Source organism: Lutra lutra, chromosome 4, assembly GCF_902655055.1.
Source record: "Lutra lutra chromosome 4, mLutLut1.2, whole genome shotgun sequence".
Lineage (NCBI taxonomy): Eukaryota > Metazoa > Chordata > Mammalia > Carnivora > Mustelidae > Lutra > Lutra lutra.
This window is the reverse complement of record NC_062281.1, coordinates 171,879,465-171,900,882: the sequence shown is the minus strand read 5'-3', so window position 1 is coordinate 171,900,882 and position 21,418 is coordinate 171,879,465. Positions and strand designations below refer to the sequence as shown.

The following is a 21,418-nucleotide window of genomic DNA, read 5'->3' as shown; positions in this document are numbered from 1 at the left end:
CTTGATTTCCTCTCCTGTCTCTTGTTTCCTTATTCCCACAGTCAGCCATGCAGCCTCCAGGCCACTCCTTAATCCCATCACATGCCCAACTTGGGAAACTTCCGTCCAGACACCTCTTCCCTCAAGAGCCCTGCGACCCACTCCCTCACTTCCTTGAGCTCTGGAGTGGAATATCACCTCCTCGGAGCCCACCCTACCTAAAATCCAGGCCTCCCTGCTTTCAGACCAGGTGCTCTAGCTTCCTGCTTTATTTTTCTCCGAATCATTTAGCACCCACTGCCGTCCATCTTCCTGTTTATTTTCTGCCCCTTCCCATTAGAATGCCATCTTCATGAGAGCAGAGTTGCTGTTTTGTTCTCTGCTCTATCTCCAGCTCCCAGACTCATACTGGCACAGAGCAGATGCTCCCAGAAGAGTTGCTGGTTGGATGAATGAATTCATAAATATTAATTGCCCATCCAACTCTCTGTGCTTGGGATGCTTGCACTCTGGTTCCTTCACCCAGCTGACTACAGTTACTTTGAGACTCCTTCCTTCCTGCAAGCAGCCATCTTGGAACCCTCTCCCCTACTTGCTAGCCATCCACTGTGAATATCCTTGCCTTCACCAATGGTGACATGATGACACACTTATGTGGCTTCTCCATCCACAGACTCTCTTAAAAACTATGCATATTTTTATCTCTACCACCTTATCAGTCCTTGCCCATTGTAGACATTCAGTACCCACTGTGGGGATGAATGGATGGGTGAAATGAATTAATCTTTTTATAACATTCAGATGACACCTTCCAACTTCATTTTTCCATGTACTTAGGGTTTCCTGGGGAGGTGGCTTAGGCAAAGGTTAAAAGCATAGGTTTGGGAAGCAAAAACCTTGCATACAAATTTCCATTTTGCCACTTAATACTTGATGGGAGCTTTATGTAAACTGTTTAAACCTCAGTTTTGACATCTTTAAAATTAACACCTACTTCAAAGATGACTACATAGTTTAATGTGATAATACCTACTAAATTGCTAAATACTCAGATAGTATCTAATATATGATTCGTAATCAATAAATACCAGCTCATCTTTCCATAAAGATTTGTACTTTTCTTTATATGAGGTCCAGTCACATCTTGTTAAGGTTGTTCCCAGACATTTTATGCACTTTTCTTTGCTCTAGTGAATAACCTTTTTCCCCATTATTTTATTTTTCTAGCTGTTTTTTTCAGGTATACAGAAAAACCTATTGATTTTTATATATTCATCTCACATCCAACTGGGTTTCTGAACTCTTATTAATTCCAAAGATTTTCTCAGTTGATTCCCTTGGGTGTTTTAGGTACACAATCATGTTGTCTACAAATAATGATAATTTTGAGGAGATAACTCTTTTGAGAAGTTTGGCAGGAAAATTCAATTCAATTCTGCAAATATTTGTTGACTGATAAGGTCAATTTTGGACAAATTTAGTTGGAGAAGCCAGTGGGACATCCAGGCGGAGATGGCCAGAAGGCAATTAGGGCTGTAGACTGGAATTTGGGAGTGCGCTCTGGGCTGAATATGGATTTGTCAAAGCCATGTAATTAATGAAGCCGCCCTAAGAGGAAATGCAGAGGAAAGCTCCAGGTGTGAGGCGGATCATCGTGTCTACTGAGGGTGTCTCACTTGCCACGTGGAGAGCCACCTGTGCCCCCAAGTCTATAGTGGGACTCTGGCCCAGCTGTAGACATGCCTTCTGGCAAGGGCCCCATGTCTGGACAGATGGAGGGAACAGGGGCCACACAGGATCTCTGGCCCTCAGTAATCACCCTATAGGAGCAGGTCAGAGATCACGCTTGTGGAGATGCTGGCACTGAGCCTCATGTTCAACCCCTCTCCCCTACACACCAAGCATGGTTCAGGCCAAATAGTTCATCATCCACAAACACTCCGGGCCCTTTCAGGCCCTCACAGTGCTTGGCCTGGAATGCCCTTCCCCTGCCTTCTACACCTAGCTAACCTTACTCCCTGTTCCAGATTCACTTCACGTACGTAGCACCTCCTCTGAGGAGTCTTCCCTGGTTTCCTGGGCAATTTCTCCCTCCCCCTCTCCTTCCCTCCATCTGTCCTTTCCTCTCTTCCTCCCTCCCTCCATCTGTCCTTTCCTCTCTTCCTCCCTCCCTCCATCTGTCTTTTCCTCTCTTCCTCCCTCCTCCCTCCATCTGTCCTTTCCTCTCTTCATCCCCAGCTCCTTCCCTGCTCCCTCCCCACCCCTCCCTCCCTCTGTCTGTCCTTTCCTCTCTTCCTCTCTCTCTCCCTACCCTCTCCCTCTCTCCCTCCCTCCTTTGGTTTGTCCTTTCCTGTTTTTCTCCCTCTCTCCAAAAGCCATCCACCAAATTCCAGATTTCTTGGCTCTTCTTTTCCAGTCTATGTCTTTCAACAAAACAAAAATGGCCTGCTACTCTTGCTTACACTCCTTCAATGGCTCCTCTAGATAAAGCTCTTAATCCTTAATATGGTGCACAAGACATCCATTCCCTGCATGAGCCAGCCCCGGCTCCTGTCCGGTCTTCAGCTCTCGCAACTCTTTCCCCTAAAGGATGCTCCAGTCCAAGCCAGACTCCATTTCCTTCCTTTGATGCTCCGTGTTCCTTGGCTCGCTCTGAGCCTCAAACTGGTGGCCGCTCCCTCTGATTGAAGCATCCTTTCCACATCCTATGGTCTGGACAACTCCGATTCATCTTTTAGGTCCTAGGTCAAAGCTCACCACCCCCAGGGAGACCTTATGGACCACTACCCTAAGGTGTGTCATCCTCAGCCCAACAGGCACCCAAACACACACCCTGCCACACAGCCTCACAGTACCCCGCCTTTCCAACATCACACGTGGCATACATGTCTCCCCAGAGAGGTGTGGATTCAGTGGGGGTAAAGACCATGTTCTGTCACATTCACAACGATCCTCAGCACCCAGCACATCAGCCTGGACAAGAGGTGCCCAGTAGTGATGGGCATAGTGGCTGTACTTTGCATACCAGTCAGTTGGGTCACACATCCTGCTGAATGGCAGACCCAGAGCTCCCCCAGGGCCATGCCTCCTCTTTCTGGAATCCTAGGGCCCAGCACCTGGTATACACAGCAGATGTGCATTAGGGCTGGACGAGAGAATTAGTGCAGGTGTTTCTAATGAAGTTTCACATTTATTATTTTTTTCCTAGAGGTCCTAACAATCAGAGAAATTCCCACCAATGATGCGATAGTCTAGTCCAGGGTTTCTCAGCCTCAGGACCGTCAGCATTCGGGCAGAAGGATTCTTTGTTGTGGAGACTGTCCTCTGTATATAGCATACAGCTTGTTCAGCAGGGTCCCTGGCCTTACTGGTTGAATGCCAAGGGGCACCTCCCACTTGAACCAACCAAGAATATCTCCACACTTTGCCAAATGTCCCCTAGGTGGGAAAAATCACCCCTCGTAGAGACCTATTATCTAATTCTTTGCCATTTTGGAGCTTCTAATGAAAGTTAGAAATACTCTCTAGAATAATAGACATAGAATGCTAACCTCCCACCTTTGTCATTTATGTCAAAGGATTCCCAAACCTTCTACACCAGACTTTCTCCACCTTTGTTGTGCCATGATCCTCTTTGGCAGCCTGATGAGGCCTTCACAAATGATGTTTTTGAATAAAATAAGTGTTTTTAATGAAATAAATGTTTGAAATAAAACAAAATATATAGAATTACAAAGGAAACCAATTACACTGAAATACAGTTTTCAAAACATTTTGAAAATGTGTCATCTGGTAATACAGGCACTCCTCTATTAATGCATTATTAATAAGATCTAGCAATGGGCCTGATAAATACTGTGGTCCAAGCCATAAATGTTATTTCTGGCTGGCTACAACAACCGTATTTTCAGGTAATGAAAATACCTGTGATCTTATCAGTGACAAATTCACAAATACTGCTAATACAGCTGTACTTTGTTGCCTATACTCATCACTGGTAGAAACGCCAAGTCTCAAGAGGAAATCAGTGAAAATAAAGATGTAATTGTCTCCTATCCAAGTTAGGAAGCCCCTAGATTCTATCAAGAACTCCAAAGATCTTGGGGCGCCTGGGTGGCTCAGTGGGTTAAGCTGCTGCCTTCAGCTCAGGTCATGATCTCAGGTTCCTGGGATCGAGTCCCGCATCGGGCTCTCTGCTCAGCAGGGAGCCTGCTTCCCTCGCTCTCTCTGCCTGCCTCTCTGTCTACTTGTGATCTCTCTCTCTGTCAAATAAATGACATCTTTAAAAAAAAAAAAAAAAGAACTCCAGAGATCCAACCAAATGCAATTTCTCATTCAGCAAATCTGGGGAAGTTTCCTTAGTCCCAGCCTGTATGTGTATGGGGGTAGGAAGATGGGAAGGATGGATTTTGTATAATGTGTTCCATGTCCCCAAGGAGTTCACAGCGAAATATAGAGATAGACACGCATGGGCCGTCTTAATAACCCTCCACTTAACGAGTAGTTTGGGGAGACCTCATTGTTGGATCCCAGGGGTGCAGCAGACAGCACGTAAAAACAAACCCAGAAAGACTTGTGCTTTTGCGTGGGTCTGGCTTCACAGGCTTTGCTACCATTATCTCCCTAATGTTTGCAATGACACCTCAAAATGGTCCCATTTCCTATCCCTAACACTTTACATGTGAAGAAACCGAAGTTCGTCAAGGATTAAGAACACGGTCAAGGTCAAATAGGTAGCAGTGTAAGAGCTGAGAGTCAACCCCAGGTCTGCTGGAGAGCCAAGCTCTGGCTCCTCCCTCTGCCAGACTGCAAGGCTTCCACATGCCATCAGGGGACACACTTCCTAAGCTATGGTCCTTTTTCACTCTGCATCCAGCACTGGGGGCAGAGCCTGGGATTTATTGAAAACAGATTAGTGCAGTTGCTGTGCCTCAGGGACATGAAAACAAAACAGGGTCTCCCTCCTTTTGAGCTGGGGATGCATCCAGCAAAGGTATAAAACAATGCACAGCAGACAGGGTGAGGTGGCCAGCCTGCCCCTGTACCACATCCAATTGTTCCGGGGGAGTAATCCCATGCCGCTCAGCTTTCTAATTCTACCCCCAGGCTCTCTGATTCTCCCGGACATGCTTAACACAGAAGCCACCACTGTGTTCCAAATATGATTTTCCCTGCCTGGCAATACACAGGCAGATCATTTGTCATCATTTTGAGCCAACACCAGCCAGGGGTTGTTTATTATGTTGATGGGGAATCCTGGAGCAGCAAAGGGATCTCTGTATTGCTGATGGTAGAGCCTCTCACCCATCAGGTTGTACTACGTCCCTGCATCAGCACAGAGAGGAGGGGGCCAGCGGTATCTGGGGACAGGCACCTCTGCCAGGCTGGTCCTACGCCTGGGCTGGGTCTTTCAGAGCAAATACAGAAAGCTAGCATTGAGTTCTCCTCAACTGAGAAGACACTTGAGTTGTGGTTGTGACCCAAGGTGGCTGAGCACAGGGGCTGAAACAATAATTCAGGTCTTAGCAAATGCTCGAGTCATTCACTGACTCACTTAAGAGACAGTATTGAGGGGCATGTGGGTGGCTCAGTCAGTTGGGCATCTAACTCTTAATTTCAGCTTGGGTCAAGATCTCAGGGTCATGAGACTGAACTCTGCATGGGGCTCTGCGTTCAGTCTGCTTGAGTTGGCTTGAGATTCTCTCCCTCTCTCTCTCTCCTTCTGCACCCCCCCACCCATTCACATGCTTTCTCTAAAATAAATTAATTAATCTTTAAAAAACAGTATTGAGCACCTGTGGTATCCCAGGCACTAACCCTGGCCTCATGGAGCTCAGTCGAATAATAATAGATTATTACACATTCCTCCTGTGCCAAAAGCTTTCTTATTGCTTTACAGCATTCCATCCCTGCAACTATATTGGATAGGTACTATTATGATTCCCATTTCATAGACACAGAAACTGAGGCTTAGGTAGGTTAAGTAATCTACCTAAGGTCAGACAGTTGATAAATGGTAAAAACAGGATTCAACCCCAGGCAATCTGGTACCAAATTCTGCCTTCTTAACCACTTCTCCATGGATAGATAGATGGATTGGGGGGCGGGGGAGGCTAAAAAGTGGCTAGATGCTTCTTTTAGCCATACTGATCAGTCACACCTCTTTCTAGAGCAACCTCACAGGCAAAGAATCTTGCCTTACAAGGGCCTTCACTCAAGAATCAATCACTTCAGCTCAAACTCTTAGGTTTCTGCTCCACTGCCTGCCTTTTTAAGGCTGAGCCCACTACAGTGAGGTATCAGAAGGGAGACCACATGAGGAATTCTGTGCACACTGGTTTTCCCAAAAGAAGAAAAAAGGTAACCTGGGAAACAAGTGAATTATCAAAAGTATGTGAAGCCAAGCTTATGTCTCTGTCTCTCCCACCCACCTGTGCACCTCATGATGGCACATCTGATTCACTATTAAATCCCCAACATGGGTTTTGGCTTTTCATAGACACGCAGTTAATATTTATTGAGTAAATAGATTAATACATCTAGTTGTCATCTGTACCCTTTCTTTTCATTTGTTTCTCTATTCCTTAAAAGCTCATGGCTGCTGTTTTACATACACCCATAGGAGAATTGGCCTCATCCCTGAGGAACACAGGCAACTTAAGCTCTCTGCCCTTCTGTGACTCATATTTGGAAATTAACTGAAAAAAATGGGGGGGGGATTAACATGATGCAGTGGAAAGAATCAGAGAGTCTGGGTTCTTAACTCTGTTTTGCCACTTACTAGGAACGGATATGGTCAAGTCCCTTAGTCACATAAGCCCCTGCCCTCCATCTTAAAATGGGTTTCTCAAGGCCATCTTCCCATAGGTGCCCTGAGTCAGCTACCCAAGTGAATGGTTGGTGCTGCAGGAGCCTATGAGCTCTATTCATGGTCCTGAACCATGAATGTCCTCAGGGTTGGCTGTTTCTACTGACCCCAGGCACTTGGGGGTGCATGTCCAATTTCTCCCAGGATTTCTGTACCAGATGAGAAAGGAAAGGGGACTTAGTAAGATGAAAAAGCAGAGAGAGGGTAAAGGGATTAGTGGAGCACAGGTGAGGGCAGAGAGCTCTGGAGGTCCATTCAGGATCCTGAGTGCTTAAGACAATGGTCATCAGCCCTAGGCCAGACAGAACCAGAGGCCACACCAGAGATGGTTTGCCTTAGAAGGCCTGGGTGAGGGATGGGTAGGGTCCCTTAAGAGTGTACCCCTGAGATATTCCTGGCACTCAGTCCTCAGAAGCCAAGGGAGAGGAGGAGGACATGGGAAGGAGGAGGGGTGGAAAGACCTGAGATCCAGAATGAGACACAAAATCTGACATCCTAAGGGTCAAAGGGAGGACACAACATATGGTCACCAGCAGTTGGGTGCAGCCTTTTCTTCCTCCATAGATGGCCTACCCTCTCATTCCTCCAGTACCTTTAGACTGGACATCTGCTGGAAATCCAAATAGCTCACTCACAGAGACTTTTAAGGCAGCTACAGGAAAAGTTCAATACACACTTTTCTTTAAATTAGGCATTCAAAGGTCATCTGCAATTTCATTTTGTTTTTCCTACTCTTCAGCAGATGTGCTGCTCTTTTACATGCTAAGGAAAGAGCTTTGTATTTTGATGCCCCCAAATGCACATTTGAATTTTTTATGAGCTCTGTTGATTTGAAAATTGTTCTTATCAAAAAGGAAAGCTTAAATCAGCCACTCTGTTCAAGCAATTAGTGATGAGGTCAGTCCTGGCCTGGCCCAGCTCAGGTCAGACCTAGACGCCAGCAAAGATTCACTCCTTCAACCAATACTCACTGTACATTTACCACCTGACAGACACAGGACAGACACAGTCTCTTCCCTCGTAGAGCTTCCCTCTTGCCCCTCTCTCCCCAGCCACTCTTGCCTCCTGCCTTTTCCTCCCACAAGGGTCCATGCTCTCACCTCAGGGCCTTTACACTTGCTTTCCCCTCTTCTCATAAAGTCCTTTCTCCTCAGATACAGCAAACTCCTTCTCCTCCTTTAAGTCTTTGCCCAATGTTCCCTTTGCAATGAGGTCTACCCTGATGGCATTTAATAAAATCACAACCCTCCCCCACCTCCATCCCCAACACCTCTGATCTCCCTTACCCATTCAGTTTCCTTTCTCCCATAGCATGTATCACCCTATAGCATCCTATGTAGTTTATTTATGTGTGTTTATTGTTTGTTGTCTGTTTCCTCTTGTTTGAACATTCATTTCACGAAACCAAGTTCTTTGTTTTATTCACTGTTCCATCCCAAATGCCTAGAACAGTACCTGGCACATGGTAGGCACTCAGTAAATATTTGTTCAATGAATGAATAAACTACAATTTGGTATACTCACAAATGCACAGCTCATGTGGACCCAACTCCCTAAAGGCCTAGGAAGCCAAACCAGCTGGTGTGGCTCTGTCTGAAAGCAGTTTGGAATGGAAGGGCCCACAGTTTCAGCCCACAGTGAAATTACAGCCAGGGAGAGAGGCCCTGAGTAGCCATCTCCTTATCAGACTGATCCCCTTAGGCCATAAAACACTGTCTACCTTTTTCACCAACACATCCTTGAGGGCCAGCACAGGGCTATTGAAAGAATCAAATGTCAGTAAGCACAAGGATGAAGGAATTCCAGCCATCAATTATCCAGCACTGACTACGTGCCCCACACAGTGCTCAGCATCTTATTCACATGATTTCTTTCAAGCCTCAAAACATCCGAAAGAGGTTGGTGTTATTTTTTACCCTGTTTAATGAGTGAGGTTTGAGCTAAATAACTTGCCCAAGTTCACACATATAATAATAGATGGCAAAGCTAAGGTTCAACACAGGTCTGTCTGACTCTTGAGACTGAGATCTAAAACTATATGTTCTACCACTGCACTGGGATGAAAGGGAAGGAGGGGGACAAGGAGGGAGAGAGACACAGACAGAAGAAGGGAGGGGCAGAGAGACAGAGCAAGGGAGAGAGGGATGGTGGGAGAAAAGAAGGGAGGGAGGGAAGGAAGAAGAAGGAAAGATGGTAGGCCACATGCCAGATGTAACATGGAGGTCTAAAATTGCTGACCAGAGCTAAGGAGATTTTCCTCTTGGGTGGACATGACTCTATTAGAGCCCTGTCCCCACCGCACTCCCTACCCCAAAGGAAGCACAGAGGTTGCACATCTTGTCCTAGAGGGGACTTTATATTAATTAATTCTTTGAAAACCTTCCTTTCAATTCCTCTCCCCTCCCTCTCTCTCCCTGTCTCAACTTGAATGAACTGAGGGAAAAATGTATCTGAGTAGGTGGATAATCTAAAAATTGTGTCAGGAAGTAATGGAGAAATATACTTCCTCTTAGAATCTCTATAAAAGGAAATCATCACAGCTCTCTTGTTGCCCTTCCCCCGTACACATGCAAGCCAACATCATGATGAGGCTGGGCATGTAGAAGCATCTGATTCAGAACGTGCCCCAGTGACCTGAGACTTTGGCTTAGAAGACATCCTTGTGGCCACTTCCCCAGATGCCCAGTGCTAGCCTGAATGGCTTTTGCCCACCCTGGGCTCCTCCAGTCTGGTCAGCTGCAGCCTCTGCCTAATCACCCACCTGCTGTCCCAGTAGCCTCCTTGCTCTAGCTGAGAGCCCCATCCAGAGCACTCAGTCACTCAAAGGCTTACCAGAGGGCTGCTTTGCAGAGTTCTATGGATGAGAGTCCTGGAGACCATTTAGGGCCTACAGAAATCCTGCCAATCCTAGCTTCCTTCTCTTGTGGACACACCAAAATGATGTCTCCATGCCAGAGACTGGGGCAAGAATTCCTAGGGCCTTCTGCTGGGTGGTCTTAAGAAAAATCAAAAGCAGATGCTAAATGAATGAATGAGTGAATGAATGAATGAATGAGTGAGTGAACAAATGAATGAACCTTCTAATGGGAGAATCTATAAAAGGCAAGTCCAGCAGGGGGCTTTCAAATCTAGTTGCTGGCGATTTTCAAGCCAGGAAACACACTAGCTTGAGGAGTAGCACAGGGCCAAGGAAAGAATAGAATTCAAGAATTCAATGGGTATTCACTAGGGACTTCTACAAGACAATCTGAGCTTCCCTGACAATGCTCTTGGTTGAATGGCAGCTGGCAAGCAGGTGTATATCACAGAAGGGCAAAGAATTTATAAAAAGGAGAGAAAGAGGGACATTGAGGGAGAGGTGGGGGACAGCTTCATCCTCATTGCTGCAAGCTAAGCTCTGCCCTGGCTGGGCCACCTCTTGGCACAGATCTCTTATCATAAACTGGGAAATCTGTTCTACCCCTCCTTTCCTTGTACCCTCCTGGTGATACTTCCCATGTAGATTCCTAGGACCTCGAGGTACCCATCTCCTTTTGCCTCCCAAGAGGGAAATGGTGAGTCTGACCATGCATGACAAAAGAGAAACCAGAGGTGTCACATCTACTGGGCTCATGGAGCTGGTACCTAGGACCTCTGACTCAACAATTCCATGGGTGCAATGTCCTCTCAAAACACATCTATCCCTGAAATGGCATGGAGACCATGCAGGCTGGACTTGGTCAAAGCAGAATGAACTTACATTCAACTATCACATATCCTGCTGGGCAGGAGAGAGTTTATTATGATCCAGCAAGGCCTTTACAGGTGTGAGGCCCAAATGATTCTCACAACCCTTACAGTGCAATAGTCTCTATTGGCAGACAGTGGGGAGGGTGTCTAGATGAGGTGTCATTAAAAAGAGGGCTGAGGAGTTGAGTTACATCAGCAAGATGGCAAACTAAGAAAGCCCAGACTTTGTTTCACCAGAGTCACCAACTTTGGATCATAACAATGTATGACCCAAAGAGTCTTTAGGAGAACTCCAGAAACCAGTTAAAAAGTCACAGTACCCCAGGCAAGTTCAAAGCCACACAGTCCCAGTAAAACAGGTAAGAAAAGCCATTTTACAGCAACCACGATAGTCTTTCTCTCAAGCCAGCACAGCTCACTATGTTTAGGAAGAATAGCCCAACTAGCACCTTATCCCTTGGGAAGGAAAGAGAAGAGTAGAACATAAGTCCAATGCTCCAGCTTTTTAGGGCACTGCCCAAGAGACTGGTTTCTGTCTCATCTGACTTAGAGTGCAAAGAAGGAACCAGCATACTCAGGATGCCTGGGAGTCACAGGGGACAAAAGGGAGCCCAGCACTTGCTATAGCACCAGAGAATCTGCAGTAACACAGACAGACATGAGAGGGAGCAAGAAATTGCAAGACCCTAAGGGAAAAAATGTCAAACCACTTCTCTAACTGAGAAACTACATGCACAAGCCCAGAGAAGACACATCCCTGTAAAAAGTTTAAGTGACCTCCAGATCCAGAAGCTCTAGCCAGGCTAACCAGAGAAGGTGTTTCACCATATGAGGCCAGTCTGTAAAAATAAGGAGAGGTGGCTATTTTATCAAATGCATAAATCACAGGAAAAAAAAAATAATAATAGCCAGGCACATGAAGAAACATAGAACTGTGATCCAATCAAAGGGACAGAATAAATCTCCAGAAACCAAAATTAAAGAAATGGAGAATTACAAAGAATTCAAAATAGTCATCTCAAAGTAGCTCAATGCACTCCAAAGAACACAGACAACTAAATTAAACCAATAAAAAATACATGAATAAAATGAAAATATCAGCAAAGAGACAGAAATTATAAAAAAGAATCAAACAGGTATTTTGAGCTAAAGAAGATAACTGAATTGAAAATTTCACTATAGGGGTTCAATAGCAGACTTGATCAAGCAAATGAAAGAATCACTAAACTCAAAGGTCATTTGAAATCATTGAGTCAGAGGAGCGAAAGAGAAGAAAAGAATAAAGAAAGTGAAGAAAGCCTAAAGGACTTAAGGGACATCAATAAATGGACTAATATACACATCATAGGAGTCCCAGAAGGAGAAGAGAGATAGGGGGCAAAAAAAACTTATCTGAAGAAATGACTAAAAACTTCCCAAGTCTGTAGAAGGAAATGGACATCCAAATTCAAAAAGCTCAAGAGACTCTAACTAGGATGAACCCAAACTAAGACACATTATAATCAAACTGTCAAAATCAAGACAAAGAAAAAGAATCTTGAAAGCAACAAGAGAACAAGCAACTTGCCACATACAACAAAACTCTCATAAGATTATGAGTGGATTTCTCAGCAGAAATCTTTCAGGCCAAAAGGAAGTGGGAAGATGTATTTAAAGTGCTGAATGGAAAACACTGCCAGCCAAGAATATTATATCCAGCAGAACTGTCCTTCAGAAAGGAAGGAGAAATAAGGACCCTCCCAGATAAACAAAAGCTGAAAGCATTAATGAATACGAGACCTGCCTTGTTAGAATTGTTAAAGGGAGTCCTTGAAGCTGAAATGAAAGGACACTACACAGCAACACAAAACATGAAAATATAAAGCTCTCTGATAAAGGTAAATATATAGAAAATAAAGAATCCTATAAAACTGTAATCATATAAAATCACTTTTAATTCTGGTATAGAATTTAAAAGATAAATGCACAAAAACCACTATAACTATAAAACTGTGTTAATGATTCAAAATGTAAATAGATGTAATTTGTGACATGGTTAACAAAGGCAGGTGTAGAAATGAAAAGAAATAGAGTTTTTTTTATGTGATTGATGTTAACTGTTTAAAATAGATTGTATTAAGTATAAGATATTTTATGTAATTCCAATGGTAACTATCTATAGAAAATTCACAAAAGGGGCACCTGGATGGCTCAGTCGGTTAAGCATCTGCCTTAGGCTCAGGTCATGATCTCAGGGTCCTGGCACTGAGTCCCACATCAGGCTCCCTGCTCAGCAGGGAGCCTACTTCTTCCTCTCCCTCTGCCTGCCACTATGCCTACTTGAAATCTCTCTCTCTGTGCCAAATAAATAAATGAAATCTAAAAACAAACAAACAAACAAACAAAAAACACCTCACAAAAGGATGGAAAGGAAGCGAAGTATGTCACTACAAAGGAAAGAAATACAATGGCAGGGAGAGAAGAAAAGAGGGGAAAATAACTACAAGAGGTACAGAAAACGATTAACAAAATGGTACTGGTTAAGTCCTTCTCTATCAGCAACTACTTTAAATGTAAACAGATTAAATTCTCCAGTCAAAAGATCCCAAGTGACTGAGTAGAGAAAACATTAAGATCCAAATGTATGTTGTTAAGGAGACTCACTTCGGATGTAAGGACATACATACAGTAAAAGTGAAATTACAGAAAAAGATATTCCTTGCAAATGGTAACCAAAAAGGAGCAAGGGTGGCCATACTTCTATAAGACAAAATAAACTTCAAGTCAAAAACTGTCATAAAAAAAGGACATTAGGGGCCCCTGGGTCCTCAGTGGGTTAAGCCTCTGCCTTCAGCTCAGGTCACGGTCTCAGGGTCCTGGGATCAAGCCCCACATCAGGCTTCTGCTCAGCGGGGAGCCTGCTTCTCTCTCTCTCTCTGCCTGCCTCTCTGCCTACTTGTGATCTCTGTCTGTCAAATAAATAAATAAATAAAAATCTAAAAAAAAATTTTTTTTAAAGAAGTGGACATTATAATAATGATAAAAGGATCAATTCATCAGAAATACAGAACAATTATAAATATAAATGCACCTAAGAACAGAGGACACAAATATGTAAAGCAAACATTTACAGAATTAAAGGGGAAAACAGACAATAATAGTGGAATATTTCAATACTTCACTCTTCACTTTCAAAAATGGATCGATGTTCAAAAAGGACACAGAGGACTTGAACAACACTGTGGATCCACTGGACCTAACAGCCCTATACAGAACACTCTGCCCAACAAGAGGAGAATAAATGCACATTCTTCTCAAGCACCCAGAGAATATTCTTCAGAACAGATCACATGTTAGGTCACAAAACAAGTCTCAGCAAATTAAAAAAAAAAAAAAAAAAAAACCCTGAAATCATACCAAGTATCTTTTCTGGCCATGGTGGAATGAAATGAAATCAGTAGCAAAATAAAAACAACAGAAAATTCATAGATGTGTGTAAATTAAAGCACATACCATTGAATAACCACTGGGTCAAAGAAGAAATCACAAGGGAAGTTAGAAAATATCTTTAAACAAATGAAAAGGAAAACAGGACATCCCAAAACTACGAGATGCACAAAAGCAGTACCAAGAGGAAAGTTTATAGCAGCAAATGGCTACATGAAGAAAGAAAGTATCAAATCAACAACTTAAATTTATATCCCAAGAAAACAGAAAAACAACAAACTCAACATGAAAACTTACCAGAAGGAAAGAAATAATAAAGATTGGAACAGAAATAAAATAGAGAATGAAAAATAATACCAAAAAATCCACAAAACTAAGAGTTGTTTTTTTTTTTTTTTAAAGGTCAACAAAAGGGACAAATCTTCAACTAGGTTAAAAAAAAAAGCATGGAGACTCAAAGAAAAAACAAGAAATGAAAGAGGAGACAGAGCAACTGAGGCCACAGAAATAAAATGGATCACAAGAGACTACTCTTAATAACTATACACCACAGAAAGGATGACCTAGAAGAATCAACTTCTAGAACCATATAACTTCCAAGACTGAATCATGAAGAAATAAAAAATCTAAATAGATCTGTAACTCGAAAGGAGATTGAATCAGTAATCAAAAACCTCCCAATGAAGAAAAGCCCAGGCCCCAGTGGCCTCACTGGAGAATTCTACCAAACATTTCAAATAAGAAAAACACCAATCCTTCTCAAACTCTTATAAAAATCTGAAGAAGAAGCAGCATTTCCAAACTTATCTTATGAGACCAATAGTATGATTTTGATCAGATACCAAAATCAAAGATACTCTAAGAAAACCATGGGTCCTGCTGAATATTGATGCAAAAATGCTCAACAAAATATTCCACAAAATTGAACCAATAACATTAAAAGGATCATACACCATGACCAAATGGGATTTATCTCTAGAATGCAGCACTTGTTGCTTATAGTGGCTGGTTCTCAACTTTGTGGCACATGGGAAGCTCTGTAAATTCCCAGTTCCCAGGCCCCTCACCCCAGACCAATTAAACTAGAACATCTGAGAGGGGGATCCCAGAACAAGGCTGCCAACTCCCAGTGGAGGTAGAGCCACCCTCTTGGACCCTGCCCGCCTTCTCAGTCAGCCTCTGTGCCCTTCATCAACAGCCTCAGGGCCACTGAAACTTCACCACTGCTGTTCAGGGCAGGCTGAGAGCCCAACGGCATTGATCTGCCACCTTGATCTGGGATGTGTAGGAGTGTTAACACTCTTAGGCAGCTGGAAGGAACTTTCCTGTTTTCTCCACTACCCAACTCCCACTCCTTACTCCTCTCTCCAGCTGGTAAGGAGTTGTCATCCTCTTGCAGTGTAACAGAGCAATGGTTGTCAACCAGGGGTGATTTTCTCTCTTACAGGAAACATCTGGCAATGTCTGGAGACATACTTGATTGCGTTTGATCCAGAATCCATCTCCTCTTGATTCTTAAGCCTCGGGACCCTGTCAGATCGCTGACTCTCTCACTCACAGTGAATTTTCTCTCTGTTGTGCCCTTAACTCACCTACGGTTTTCCTCCATTACATGGGTCTACATGTATCAAAACCCCATCTGTGTTCTCAGTTCAAGTTCTTACTCATGAAACTGCCAAACTCCATCCCAGCCAGGAGTGTGGCTAGTCATCCAAAACTTCCATGAGAGGGAAGGAGACATCCGACCAGGGGACAGAAGGGCTCCCTAGAGAGTATATATCATAGCCTGACTCCTGAGTCTTCGTATTTGAATCTCAGTTGTGACTCTGCCAAGTTGCCCATCCAAATGCCCATGTCCTGGGCACTTGCTATATGCCAGTCTCTGGCTTATTTTTAATTTTTGTTATTTTAATTGAAGTAAGGTTAACACACAATGTTATATTAGTTTCAGGTGTACAACACAGTGATTTGTTAAGTTTATATATTATGCGATGCTCATTACAAGTGTCGCTACCATCTGCCAGGCCCTGCTTTAAATGCTTTGTCTCATAAAATCCTCCCCAAAGCCCTGGGAGATAAACACGACTGTTATCCCCATGTACATATGAACACACTAGGCACAGAGACTAAGTAGGTTGCCCAAGGTCACACAGCTAGGAAACAGCTGAACAAGCATATGAACCTGGGCAGTTTGGGTCCAGAGCCCATAGGTTTAACCACTGCACCATATGTGGTCCCTCATGCCTTTCACCCTGACAACAATCCAGGCAGGCTTGGATTCTGTTCTGGATATTATAGATGGAGAGAAGCTCCTCAAAGGCAAAATAACCTTTCCAGATTACTCAGCTAGTGAGCAGTGGACCCAGGACTGAAATCTAAGACAGACTCAATTCTATGCTCAGGTCATGGAAGGAAAACTGCAGGCTACAGCAAATGACTCATTCACCCTTCATCTATTCATTCATTCATTCATTCATTCATTCATCATGCACTTGGCACACAAGCTGATGCTTCTTGAGGTCACATGTTGTGTGTTAAGGATCTAGAGAGAAATCAGCTGTGACCCCTCTTTTCAAGCGCTTACGTCAGCATGGAGACACGCTGCAGGCTGGTGGGTGGGCTGGGGACGAAGGAAAGGGCACAGGAGCAGGGACTCACTTGAGGCTTGCCCTCTGGGGTACCAAGCAGCTGTGGGGAGCAGGTCTGGGGAACTACAAGTGGGTCCTGTTCATGCCTTCGGATGGTCAAAGGGGTCAGGTGATCCAGGCAATCCCCCTCCCCCAGCACAGGCACCCACACATACTCACACTGCCTTACTCTCTCACCATCTGTACCCCCGACCCCCGCCGGCTTGCGCAGAACTCCAAATCCATAAGCACAGAACGGGGAGAAAGCAAGAGGGGCCATGTGCTCCCCCAGCGGATCAGTGCAAGGTTGGCATCCCAACATATCATCCTGAGGTCCCAGAGAGAAACCAAATTGTAACTGTCAGGAACACGACAGAACTGTCAAAAGCAGACAAAATCAGCCACATAAATTGTGAAACCGAAGTCACAGTTCTATTTGTTCTGCGAGAGTGAACATCTCACATTTTTTATCAAGATGGAAAACAAAACCAAAGACAGACAAACTAGGGGTCTTGCAAACATTCCATCTCTGTGGAGAAACCCACCACCAGTCTCAGCTTCCAGCAATGCCCACCCCTCATCATGAACCTATTTCCACTTCCATTTGGTGAACAATGAGTTTACTATGGGAGTAGAGGGGTTATGACCCAGATCTTGATTTTAAGGAAATATGGCCCTATTGGCCAAAAGACAGTCCTATATCCAGCTAACAAAATCAGGACATTGTGCCAGACCAGACAAAATAAGGCAGAATTCAGGGAGTGACTAATTCTACCATGTAGAATCAGAGGTGGCTTCTTGGAAGAGGCAACATCTGCACAGGGCCTTGAAGGATGAATAAAATGTCACCTGGTAGGAAAAAAAAAAAAAGGGACAGAAACTCCAGAGACAGACGTACACTCCAGGGAAGGCAGATATAAATGCACAGAAGCTAGGGCAGGGTAAAGAAAGAAACACAGGATCAAGAGGTCTTTGGAAGTCAAGTCTCCATTGTGTACGACCCATCAGGCTAGGAAGAGATCCCTGTCTGGGATGCTGGGTCATCAGGCACCCAGGACTCCCAGCTTGGAGAGGGGGTGTTACCCTCCCATGTGCTCCTGAGCACAAGGGTGTAGGCTGTGCACAAATGGCACATGCACGCTTCCCGTCGGTCCTGGTCATGTACACACATGTGTCCACGTGTGTGCACGCGGGCAGCAATCCAGCGGGCTGCTCTGCAGAAGCCCGGCAGCTCGGCTGCTGCTCCCCAAAATAGCATCGAGCAATTTAGGTCACGAAGTAAGGACTGTGTTATTATTACTAGTTACTGGTGAAGTTATTTAATAAGAATGTCACATCCAATTGAGACCATGGTGGGAATTGTCAGCAGGAAGAATGTAATTACACTAACTGGAGGCGCTCCAGGCCCCTGTCGTTTACACACCTCCACAGATCCACAGAGAGACGGACTCTCTCCCAACCCCACTGAGGCCTGGAGGGCATTTCCTGATGTGGGGCTGCCACAACAGCCCCTCACCCCCACCCCAAACAGCCAGACCCACACTGCTCCTTGTCCAGGCCTCTGGAGAGGCTCTCAAGGTGGGGGCATCAGGACCCACAGGGACCGCCTTAATCACACCACCTATGGCTGGACACCCCCACGAAAAGGACAAAGCTAGAAAGATCAGGAGAGGGAAAACCAGGGGTCCGAAAAAGCAGGCAGAAGAGAGACGGGCAGATAGAGGAGAGACACAAAGGCACACATGGTGAGAGAGAAAAGGAAAAGAAAGACCAAATAGGGGGCAGACAAGGCAACAGTAACAAGAAGGATGGAGGGAAAGGGAGAAACACAAGGAACCACCAGCTCCAGCGGCTTCCTGAAGAAGGCCTTCCATGGCACCCAACACACAGTCTCCCCAGCATGAGGCCATGGAGAAGAAAGGGAGACGGAGCACAGACAACAGGGAACAGCTTCGCTTTAAGTGGAAGAACAGGGCAGTAGCCAGAGGAGTTCAGGGCCCAAAGACAGCCCCTTTTTTATTATGAACATGTTTTAAATTTAGAGTCAAGCCGGTGGAGGAGAGAAACAAAAAGGGAAAGGTGGAGGGGAGACAAGGGATGGTATCCAGCGGTCTGAGAACTGGGAATGGCAGCGGGGACCCCCACCGCTGTCTGGGGAGTGGGGGGTGGGGGGGGGCAAGAGTGGCCACAGGTACAGGTGTAGGTGCAGGCAGGAAGGGGACAGGATGTGGGAGAGGTCCATTCCTGATGCTGTGTGTGTTCTCAGTGAAGGGACCATGACTTAGTGTCTTAGAATGGCCATTCTTGGGATTAAGGCAGGAAGCTGACCAGCTAGCCAATCAAGAGAGAGCTAAGCTCTGCTGGGCTCAGAATGCACTGGTGGCCAGATTCACAGCCCAGAGTGGGGGGCGGGGCGGGGGTGGGCAGGCAGCGAGCTGCAGTGTGTGGGCAGGGGGGGCAGCAGAGGACTAAAGGTCAAGGGTTCCTGTGGACCAGTCATTCACGGGGTTGTCCTGAAGGACAGGGGCTGAGGAAAGCTGCCTGCGGGAGGAATGGGGGTGGGGGGGGGGGGGGTTAAGAGGTCTTCAGCTTTCCAAGAGGCCTTGCATGGTTGGGCACAGCCATCATCCCACACACCTCCTCGGCTGTCCTCTGCCCAGTCATGGCCAGCTATGACCTCAATTTGCCCTTGGTTGTCGTTCTCAGTCCGTCCCCCTGGGGAAGCAGCATCACTCTCTACCCTCCCAGCTGTCAGCTTCCATTGTTCCCTGGTTCCACTTCTGCCCACACTAGGGCCAGGGACAGACCTTCTCCCACATTCTCTTTGGACTCTGAGCTCATCTAGACTGGTTTGGGGGCTTCTCTGCTCTAGACTCAGCACTGATGGCTCCAAGGCAGTAAATAAAGCCCAGGCAGCACACCTCTGCCTGGCCCGCCCACCCTAGAAGTTCTAGAAACTTCTGAGGCTCTGGCTCCTCAGAGCACTTGAAGGGCTGAGTCTAAAGAGACAAAGGCAAGAAAATCTCTCGGGCTCACAGGAGCTTTAGGGAATTACATGTCCTCCGAAGACTGGAACCACAGGCAGAGCCCTTTGCTTGGGTCTGAGGGCACATCTTCTCCCTTCCTCCTCTACCCAGAGATCACAGCACCGGCTCCAAGAAAGCAGGTTCTCAAAGAGGCAGAGGCTCCCTTGAACAAGAAGTCCCAGGTGCTCAAGGAGGCCTGAAGGTCAGGCAAAGGCATCAGGCCCACCGGCTGAACACCAAGCACCAGGCCGGCACCTCTCCAAAGCCCACTGTAGTCCGCGGGCTCTGCATAGCTGCTGGTCTGACTGAGCCCTGGCTGTTGCCAGGCATGGTTGCCAAGCACAGGCTCATATCCTGGGGTCATCAGAAAGCTGCCGGAAGAGAAGAAAGAGCTGACAAGTCTGCTCTGGGAAGGGCCCAGCCCATAAACTCCACCAGCCCAGAAGGAGAGTGAATGGGGTCAGGGCCTTGAAGGTCAAAGCCTGACCCACCCGGGAGCTGGGAGCTGAGACCACCCAGCTCCTGGCATCCAGAATTCAGAGGTACACGCCCATCAGCATCTCTAGACACAAACATCCAATTTCACTACATGCGTGCATGCACCCCCCCACACACACGACTTGCACACACAGGACTGCCGTGTGCACAACCCATTCCCCCACACTGTTGCTCCACCATTGCAGAAGAAGGACCCCCCACCCTCCACCAGGACCCCAGCAGCCTTCTGGAAGAATCTGGGCAAAGCTCTGGGTGTGTCTTCCACCTGGGGCTGTGCTTGTGAGTGGCAGGGGAGTGTGTGTGTCTGGTGAAACCGTACTTGTGATCACGTGTGAGTAGAAGATTGTGTGTGCTCATGTGCTTACGCTCAAAGGCTGCAATGCATGGAAGGATACACGTAAGCATAGGGGACTTGAAAAAGAGCCCACGGTAGCCATTTGATCTGCCCCACCCTCCACTCCTGCAGACACACACACGTGCCAGGACATCAGCCGCTCCAGCGGGCTTGCGACTCCCAGCACAGTAGTGAGGACCAAGCTCAGCCTGTGGAGTCAGACAGCCCTGAATTCCCAGTCCCGCACCACCATTGCTGGCTTGCTGTGTGACTGTGGGCACCCTGCTTACCCTCTCTGAGCCTCAGTGCCCTTAGGCAGGAGGGCTGGATAATAGCTCCCCCCAGGCATGCTGGAAGATTCAATGACATTATAGGTGTGAAATGCCAGGCACAGGGAACTCAATAAACATGAATTACCACTCGTTCTTTCCCTTCCTCCCACCCTTGTGTCTTTCATTCACTCAACAGATAAGTTTTTCTTGAGTGCTGTGTGTCAAGCCTGCTGGAGGCACTGGAGGTGCTGGGTCCCTATGGCTCCTCCCCACACAGCTTGTCTTCTGGTGGGGGAGGTCAAGATCAGCAAGTGACCGACAGGCAGACGGTATAAGGAGTGCCATTGAAGCTATGAGGGAGGGATGTGGGGGAGTTTCATCCATGGTAGTCCACTCTGCAGGTGTCACTCTGGAATTAGAGATCTGAGGGGAAGGAAGAGTGGGCCATGGAGGATCTGAGGGGTAGAATATTCCAGGCAGAGAAAAGGGCAGGTGTAAATGAACCAGCTTGTTTTCAAGGTAACAGCAGGAAGGCCAGCACCCCTGGGATGGAGCCCATGCAGGAGTGTGGGAGGTGAGATACAGCAGATGGGCAGTCAAGGCCGCGTCCCATCTGGAGGGTTTGAGCTCTGTGCAAGTGAAGGAAGAGGGGACCAGGT

The 21,418-nt window shown here is 46.1% G+C and overlaps 1 protein-coding gene across 1 annotated transcript in view; it reads right to left on the bottom strand.

The window, feature by feature from the left end:
• Positions 1-21,418, bottom strand: part of CSMD2 (CUB and Sushi multiple domains 2) — a 619,562-nt gene that overhangs the window by 567,365 nt on the left and 30,779 nt on the right. The window lies entirely within an intron of this gene.